Genomic DNA, 9,959 nt, shown 5'->3' on the forward strand with positions numbered 1-9,959 from the left:
GTGCAATCCAGCATCCTGACAGCACTTTATGTGTTTATTTTACTTCTCTAGTATCACAAAACAACCCATGAAGTCAATATGGAGAGAACACAAACCCAACACATAGGGGAAGTTTTGTTGGGATGACGGCACACATGGACATATTGCAGTCAGCGTTAAAGAGGCACTAAGCTAAAACTGTGTGACTTTCTCGATGCAGTGAAAAATTCCTGCTTTTCGTCTTTGTAAGAGTATTTTTTCCTTCATCTGCTACATATATCATTATGTATCGTAGAAAATTGTCATGCAATTGCAATGTATTGAGTACTGCAAGATCAAAGTATCATGATGTTTATGATCATGATACAGTCATGATCAGTCTTGGGCAACATCCTGAGTTACTCTGTGATACCAACCCCTAGTGATCACCGCCCCCCTCAAGCCCCATCTTCTGAGCCAGGAAAAACCCTGCACACCTCTCTTTTACCTCCTTTTCTTTTCCTTCCTAACATCATCAGAAAATCCAAGCACTCACATGCATGTGTGTTTCCATGGTTACCAAATGATCTTGCATAAATATATGTCTCATATAGAACAGGTGATCGCTTTGTTAATTAATTATAATAACGTTTCACATGGGCTTTAATACTGCAAAAAAAAAAAATTATAATATCACTTTAATAACATTAGGCGTATAATATGGGCCTACCTCTACAGTGATTCAAAAACTACCTTTTCAAAACAAATCTTAAAGTCCCTGATTAAACCTCTTCTTGGGATTATGTTGCTGTATACAGACTGTGATTGGCTGACTGCGCCAGAATTCCACCCTATCACCTGCTTGGGTGTGTCACAAATATCTGCATACCTATAAACTACAAACTGCAGGGTAGCGCTAAGAAACAATAATAACCCTACCAGTCCAAAGAAAAAGACCATCTGACTCAGTAGCAATCCGAGAGGGAAATTTGCATCGCTCCTCATCCTCTCTCTGATCTTCTCAGGCTTTTGATCTTGAAAAAACATTGCAGATGTTTACTCTCATTTGGCTCAAAGGCAACTGGTTTCCATTTTTAGCACACATGCTCTAAATGATTAGTGTAGTAGGTTTTTCCTAAGATTTTGTGTTGATGAACTTTCAGTTTCTACATGTTTTGGTCTTTTGTTTGTCAGTTTTGCCATGTGGTTGTTGCTGATAATACTTATTCAGAACATTCATCATCATCATCAGGCAGAGTGGTTAGAGCAGTCGCCTCAAGTAAAGAGGCTGAAGGTCCTTGAGGCAGCGGCCGCGGGTTCAACTCTGACCTCCAGCCTTTAGCTGCATGTCTCCCCCTCTCTCTCTCTCACCCCATTTCCTGTCTGTCCTATATAAGAAAGGCTTGAAAAACTGCCAAAAAATAGAAATATGAAAGTATTAGAGAGCTATCATGGAAACAAGCATCTTTTTTACATGCTTCCATAGTCCTCATGCTTTACTTGTGATAATTACTATCCCGCACTATAAGCCAAGAGAAAACTTGTAAATAGTAAAAAATACTGTTTCTAGACCTTACTTAAAATAAATCACTGCTTTGATACCCAGTGGGATAATCATTTAACTGCAAAGCAATGGAGGCTAGATGCTGACAATTCACAATATTTGGTTTTATCTGGGAAAGATGGCAATCGGCTTCACTAATTCATTCATGTTTCAAGCAGAAAACACTGAAAATTCTATCAGCCTATGCAGTCGAGCCTAGATACACCCATGCATACATAAGCAGAAAAGAAAGTAGTTTCATGATGGCTCTCTTACACACACAACTACAAGCACATGCAGCTGTATTATGAACACAAATAAGCCTTTGCCCACAGGCACACATGTGCATGCACACGCAAACCTCATACTCTATGTCTCTGACTAGCTGGCGGCTCCAACAGGCTTATAATGGTTGCATTGTCACCCTGCTTTCCTCCCCAGTCTCGGCAACAGCCCTCTGTCTGCTCCTGCCAAGCTACATTGTTCGTTATCAAACTTTTTAGTGCCTTGGTACATTTCCAGGAAGACACACCACCCGCTGCCTATCATGCTACTGGCAGTTACAAAATTAGCAACAGCATTTCCTATCTAAATGCTTAAAAGGTTTCTTGGAGGGAATTTCAAGGCTCAAAGTCGCACTTTTCAATTGAATTTGTTCACATCACATTTACTACACTGTGCTCGACAACACCAGCTAGTTTTGGAGTACAGAAGACCAGAGGAGCAGACTGTTTGTTCATTCCCTCTCAATATTTTTCTCCAGCCACACCCTTTTCTTCCTCCTCTTGTGACTGTTTTATTCTTTGTTTTAAATCTTGCTTTGCAAACCATATCTTTTTCCCTATTCTCTGACTCATTTACCATGTAATAGAGCTGAAAAGGTGAGAAAAGAAGCAAGAGGCTGTTTTCTTGGAACACTGTTCTTTGTATCGCCATAACAACAAGATACTCGTCATCTACAGTGGTTCATTTGGTGCAAAACAACCTTTGGCAAATGTGGTGATACATGTCCTGTTACTGTTTCTTAGACAAATAGCTCTGAAGGTTAAGGAAGGTTGTCAGACTGTTAAAAGTATATTACTTCCTCAATAAAATACTATCACTCTGTATCACTATGCTCTTCCCTGAAGAGGCAAATTTGTTGACATGAATTATTGGCGAAAAAAAGTCATCATAATCTAAAAGAAAGACAAGTCATTATTAATCTAATCTATTGTATGTAAGGACAGAGGAGTAAAATATTTAACTTCACTACTTTCCTTTCACTTCTACAGAATTGTCCATGGACGATAATAATGTTGGGGGGCTGGGGGTTGACTTATGGGTTACTCCTATAAGGTATTATAATTGTCACCTCTGATGATGTCTTCAAATTCTAAATTGATACTAACTCATTAATAATCACTGTAGGATTATCTTTGACTTTGGATTCATTCAAACTTGATTTAAGAAAAAAGTGAAAGTAAAATTGTCACTTTTTAAGTATGCCATGGATGCCATTAGCACCACCACAAACCTCCACCCCAGTGTTGGTGTGGTGCAGACATCATGATGTTGAGCGGAGTGAAGAGGGCATCGTCCTTCTGCCCAACCCTATACTACGCAATATAATTTACCATATAAATCCCAATTTCCCACCGGCGTACTGAAATTGCTTGTTTTGTCTGACCAACAATCCAAAACCAAAGATAATACATTTACTGTCATTAATGGCAAAGAAAAAACAGCAATTTTTGCTTGAATGATGACCAAAAACTTATATTGACTATATATAAAATAACTGTTTCAGCTCTATTTCATAGGTTTATATGGACAGGCAATCACATTAGCTGTTAACAGAGTACAGTAAATGAACAGCATCTATCACAGATTGTTTAAGAAGGCACACATTAAGTGGCAAGATGCAATCAGACCCCAAACTGTATTTTTCAGGATTGCAAAACAAGGCTTCTGGTGGGGTAGGGCTGAGCTTTACCAACTCACAAACTGACACACAAAGTGATAACAGCAGTTAGGTTGTAGTCTGGGTGTGTCCTGCAACAGATTGTGCAGAGTTCTGTTTCATTTTGGGACCAAATAACTGACGAGTGACTTCTCTTAGCCGTTTGTCACAGACTAACAGGTGAAAAGTATTCTAATCTGTAACAAACACACCTTTCAATCCATGTGTAGAAAAGTGCATGGTGGAAACCTATTCCAATCTTTTCAATTTCCTTCTCCCTACCACTCTTCAGCTGAACGGGCTGTTCTGGGCTGCCAGCTGGGCCCTGCGTACACCTCACAAGAGAGAGGAAGACACAGCCAGACACAGCCAGAAAGCATTCAGGCTTGCAACACAGTCCCTTTCGACACGCCTCACAGCATTGATTTCAGCTAGGTAGAGATAGCAGGGAGAAAGGGAGAAAGGGGGAGGTAGGGAGAGAGAGAGAGAGAGAGAGAGAGAGAGAGAGAGAGAGAGAGAGAGAGAGAGAGAGAGAGAGAGAATGGGGAAAAGGAATGACAGAAAAGTCTGAATTAACACAAGTAGAGTCACTGTAGGGTACAAAAGAGAAGAGACAGGAAATGAATGGAAAAGGAGCTCTGAATGAGCAGGTCATGAATTGTACAAGTCAAGGAAACACACACACATGCTGTCCCCAATTTTCATCTTCTTCCAGCATCTGATTATCATCTCAATTCAGATCTATAGCAGAGCGCAGACTTTCAGTTTGCTATCCGGGAATTAGACCTAAAAACACCTAAAAAAAACAGAAGTCAGGCAAACTCAGTGCAGGCCTGCCTTTTGCTTTGAAATGGAGCACGGACTGCAGCAAACACCTCCACTGTGAGATACTGAGCTGCACAATGTGTGGCTATTCACAGAGATGTTATTAGCATTGGTGTATAGAAACAGAACTATGGCTTACACTTGTGTGTTTAAGTGGGTATGCTCCAACAACAAACAGTTGCTAAGGGTGAAGGGTGAAAGCAGCGTCACTGAGTAAGGTCCATATGCGGTAAAAATGAAAGAGTAGGTTAATTATATAGCCATTTTGTGTACATTCTCCAAAATAAAAGCGAGAGAAAAGACATTAGTTTCACTCTCACAATACCATAGTCATAGAATTGACATTCTACATTATTAATGGGTGTAATGTAATCAATACTTTTCTTTCATTTCTGCAGTTCTTTATGCCTAGCGACAATACTTTATTAAATACAAGTTTAAACAGAGTGAAATCTGGCCAACAAAGGTGGGGTCCAACTAAATAAAGCAGTTGCCACTGCAGAAGATCAGGAAGCCTCTAAATTGAGGACTGAAATATCACTGATTTGCCAAATCATAAAATCTAAAAGCCAGTCCCTAGATTATTTTCCTTTCCTACAAATCAAAAAATTAAAATGGGCAAATACTTAGCTGTCAGGTGATTCTTAACACTAATTAAAGTTTGGGCTGGGTTGATGACTGGAGGTCTGAATAATCTGAAGGGAATTTATGAATTTTAAATTCATTTTATCATCCATCTGACTCAGGGTAAGTCATTAAATATCATTAAAGCAAACATTTACTTTTCTGATCTGAAAGGATAGCAGACGAATCACAGCATCACACTAAGAAAAAAAATGGTGCAACAAGATTGGCGAAACCAGTTAAGTCAGTGAGTAAACTTCCAATTACTGATTCTTTACTAAGCAGTGCAAGACTCCCTCAAAGATAACCCCCAAATACTTTTATCTACTGTGGAGTACCAGATATATTTATGTTACATTTATTTGACAGCCTCCCACAGATACTTCCTAGACATTGCCCTAATGCCACCAAAAATATTTCCTTTAAGTACATTTTTGATGTTTTAAAACTATGATTACTTTTGGGTCAACCATAAGCATGGAAGAAATGTATTTCTATGTACCTTTGAACTCCTCTCCCATCCATGAAATATATTTTCATGCTTTTCACCCTACATGGTCGCCTTTCTTCTTGTCCACATCAACTGCAAGGAAACACAAATCCACTGGGGTTGAAGCCAGTCCCCCGGCCGACATGCAGGCTCCACCAGCTCTCAAAATGACAGGTGCATCTGAGGGGTGTTGTTGGGACTTGTAGAGCATTCAGGGTTCAGTGCAAACCCAATTTAGCTATCATAGGAGATGGATACAAGGGCAGAAGCTGACATGCAAATGCTCAAATTAAAGGATAAGCAACATTCTTTGGCCCTTTCTATTTATTGATGAAATTGCTTGTTAGTATTTTGGTGTTAACTTTGATCAATTGAATAACAATGTAGGCTAAGGCAATTGTTCTCATAACTCCTCAGACTGCATAACTTGATGATAATTAGAATCATGGTATTGTATTGTGCTTGCCTTTGGCTTACAATGGCTTACAGACATGCCTGAAAAAGTATTGTGTTGTACAAAGACCAATTTAAAAAAATACATGTGTCAGTAAAGTATTGGCACTAGTCCAAATGTATTAAAATATGCAATACTCATATTAGCCTGTGAATGTTCTGGTCATCGTTATCCCCAAAGTAATTTCAGTCAAAAGCAACTAAACTTGGTTATTTGTCTAGGAAATTTCCTAGACAAATATTTTTGACAGTTGCTTTTGACTGAAATTGCTTTGGGGATAATACTCATATTGACTTGAATCAGAAAATAGCAACTAGAAAGTACATCTGATGAAGCACTGACCTCTACCCTTGTTTCTCTACTTACATGTACACACACATTAATAATTGTTAATACAGCAAATATTTGCATACTCCCAAATCTGGGTTATGTGTTTTTGTGCATGTCACCTTTCATTACTGTTATACCTGTGTTTCCGGAAACAGAAACGGAACAAGGAGCTGACGCAAGCGAAGTGTCAGCTGGTACATTTGGCTCACTGTCACTAAAAAGTAAACGGACTCACAAAGAGACAAGGGCGAGGCTACTGGGATCAACAATACTATTCTTGGTCAACAGTAGGCTTAGGCATTAAGCTAGTGACAGTGGGTTTGCTGCTGCAACTAATTGTTCTTCCAGTAGAAAGAGTGAAAACAGGTTACTTGCTCAGCATATCAGATTGTCAGTCAACTTGCACTACTTAATGACTGATTGACCGAGCTGTGCAGTGTAACCCTAAAACACAGAATTTAGTTAGCTTATCTTTTTTAAGAAGGATGCTGTTACATGCCTTTTTGAAACGTTGGAATCAGGGTCAGAGAAGTTGGATTAAAAATGTATCCTTAAAATACTCTTCTAGAAGATGATAGTGCATTAATATGCTATTCACACACAGTTGGTAAATGTATCATAGCATTTATTTTTGGTATTGTAATGAGTGTTTCTGTGTCTAACGGACTGGTAAAACATGTCAGTGGGGTCAAAAATCCAGCTCATCAGGCAATGCTTCACAGCAGATTAGGGCTTAAACAATTAATCGAGTAACTTAAGATAGTCGAAAATCTCTCCCTCTCTCTCCCTAAAATTATCATTTTATTTTTATCCGATTACTCGGTTAACCGATGGAATAATCGGTAGAGTACTCGATTACAAAAAGATTTGATACCTGCAGCCCTACAGCAGACCTGTCACACACGCCCTCGCACGCCACCACAGAGACTTCTCAAACGGTCCCTACTGCTGAACACTCCTTTATCATGTGACAATAGCAGAACTTACACTAACAAAATATAGCATGGTTTAAATGCTTGTTATGGCAGAGTACTTAACTTGAGAAATATATAAATAAAAGTCCAGAATCTGCAGGACAGTTAGTATTAACGGCTACAGTTTTAAACAATAATGCACTATCAAAGCCTATATTGGATGAATGGTTTTCATTTTGTGTTGTTTTAAGTTAGTTAAAGAAGCCTAAACTAGGCTATTGAGCTACTGATGTTATTATAATGTGATTTCTTCAGCTAACCTTGTCTTCATTATATATTACGTTAACTGGTGTAGTGAGCTCCAATGGTACCACATAAGAAACAGACGTGGTTGATGTGATGATCAGTGCATTGGGAAGTATTACTGAATGAGCAAGTGCATAGAAGTAACCATAAACGATACTACCAGCCTACACACACACACACACACACACACACAGTATTTTGAAATCGAACACAAATTACATCCAGCTGACACAAATAAATACATTAGATACAAATAAATTAGTCACAGCTACTTCAGCATGGTTATATTGTACTGGTCTCACTGATACACCACCCAATCTGGATACAAGCAAACCTGCTACATACAGCTAAGTTATTTAATATATAACTTAATTAAAGGTTAACATCATATTTTCCCCAATAACGTTAGGCTGAGCCTAATGTAGCAAGCTCTAGTTTTAACTTAGCCCTTACAAACCTACCATACGTTAGCTAAGATAGCCACTTTGCAGTCATCGATTCACAGTCCAACTAAAATGTTTAACTGCACATTGACCAATAAGCGAAACCGTCCCGTCACTATAGAGCAAACTGATGTGTAAAGGTGTAATTCGGTGAATTAACCTGCTGACTGGCCCTCACTGAAGCCTTGAAACAGGCCATTACTGTAACGTTATGTAGCATGGCTGGCTAACGCCTGCTAGCCATGCTACCATGGCAGTTACAACCAACAAACAGGGATTTTGTTTCACAACTGAAGAGACAACAGCATTTAACGTTGACGGTGGAAGTGCGGTGCAAAACAGCTTACCTGTCGGTTGTATTTATTCCACTGGCGGTTGGCACAACATTGCACTTTCCCAATAACATCGGCAGCCATCAGCATCCAGCAGAGCTGTAAACACAAGCCCAACCAACCCGCTGACACCCATATTGCGCATGCGCCTGTCAGTGCTCCTCTGGCATAGTGCTGCGGGAGGGGAACCGTTGGCATTAAGCTACTGACATGATGCTCATATGTGGAGGACTAAAGATGACTTAAGTCTCAATAACAAAATAAATCAATGCATCAATAAATGTATAAATATATACAGTAATAAATAAATAAATTCTAAATAAATAAATAGATGTATAAATACATGTTTAAATGAATAAAATAATAAATGAATGCTTTACATTTGTTTTTGTTCACATACATGTATTTCTTTATGTATTTCTATGTTCATATTTTAATGAGGTAGGAGGTACCATTTATTCATGAGTTTATTTATTCATCCAGGCCTTTATTATTTTATTTAGTCATTTCCGTATTTATTTATTTATTTAGGCATTTATTTGTTTATTCCTGTATTCATTTATATATTAATTTATGCACTCATTTATGTATTTATTTATTTATTCCTGGATTTATTTATATATTTATTTACGCATTTATTTATTTATTGAGACTTAAGTCATGTTTAGTCCCTCCATTTTCACAGAGACCAGTTTCTCTGTTGTTTGTTAGACTTAGACTTAGACTTTTCTTTATTGATCCCTTTGGCATGACTCCCACAAGGAAATTGGATTTCCAGCAGCTTACAGAACACGTATGTTCCTACGAGAATAAGGATGTATAAAAAATGTTTAATAAATATAGAAAGTAAAACAATAAACAGCAAACATTAAACTCTCAGCTTAATATATGTAAAGTCGAGATAAGAATACAGATAGAATAACAATCGCGGAAATTAAATGATTGCACTTGTGGCTACCACTCCTTCCCTTCTGTTCTCTTGTTGGGATAGATCGTCCATCCATGCGTGCATGTTAGGGCATGTGGCCAAAAAACTCTGTAGTACCCACCTACTGAGGTGAGAGCCTATGGAGGCAATCCCAACCCAGTTAAGTAGGTTATACAAGAACCTGTCTTGCTTTATCCATATCATATAATAATAATAATAATCTGATGCAAAAAGTTGCCTTATTTTTTTTAAGTAGATCAAGCAGGGTGTGTGCACATCTTCTCCCGTATCAATGTTATTCCAAAGAAATTGAAATAAATATATTAGAAAATTGAGGTTCTGATCCCACCAACACATTTTCTCCAGATTTGTGGTTGTCAATAATGCGCGGGAACTCAAACAAATCATTCAATATGAAATATGCAATATTATAGGTCCACTGAAAACAAAAACCACAAAATAACTATTACTTATACTATCAACCCATTCATTATAATGGGAAAGTTTCATATCCACAACGTCCTCACAGCAATCATTTGAACATTTTAGGATTTAATTTAGGACATAATTTGAGTCTGTCCAAATTACAATAAGAAAACAAATAAGAAATAATAAGAAATGGGCTCATAGTTAATATGCTACAGGGATTCTTTTAATGAATTGCCTACTTGCCTAAGTTATTATTTTATGCTATTTTCTTTTTCCTCTTAACTATTTTATTTATACCCTATTCAAGCTGCTATGTTCAATGTATGTTTTTTTTTAAGTCAGGTTGGGTCTTAAGTTACTCACAGCAGTAAAGTCCAAGTCTGGGTCTTTTGTGATATACATCTATATACATATCCATGATATACGCTTCAAATATCTGAC

The 9,959-nt window shown here is 37.9% G+C and overlaps 1 protein-coding gene across 3 annotated transcripts in view; it reads right to left on the minus strand.

Moving 5' to 3' along the window:
* rabgap1 (RAB GTPase activating protein 1) overlaps positions 1-8,289 on the minus strand; it is a 75,231-nt gene extending 66,942 nt beyond the window's left edge. For 2 of the 3 annotated variants that reach the window (XM_083929804.1, XM_083929802.1), the window contains exon 1: positions 8,177-8,289. The gene's annotated coding sequence lies outside the window, so the exon portion shown is untranslated. Of the gene's footprint in view, positions 1-3,655; positions 3,784-8,176 lie in introns of those variants that run through there. The other variant, XM_083929803.1, reaches the window with a different exon arrangement.
* Positions 8,290-9,959: the final 1,670 nt, after the last annotated feature.

Source organism: Echiichthys vipera (genome assembly GCF_963691815.1).
Source record: "Echiichthys vipera genome assembly, chromosome: 16".
Classification (NCBI taxonomy): domain Eukaryota; kingdom Metazoa; phylum Chordata; class Actinopteri; order Perciformes; family Trachinidae; genus Echiichthys; species Echiichthys vipera.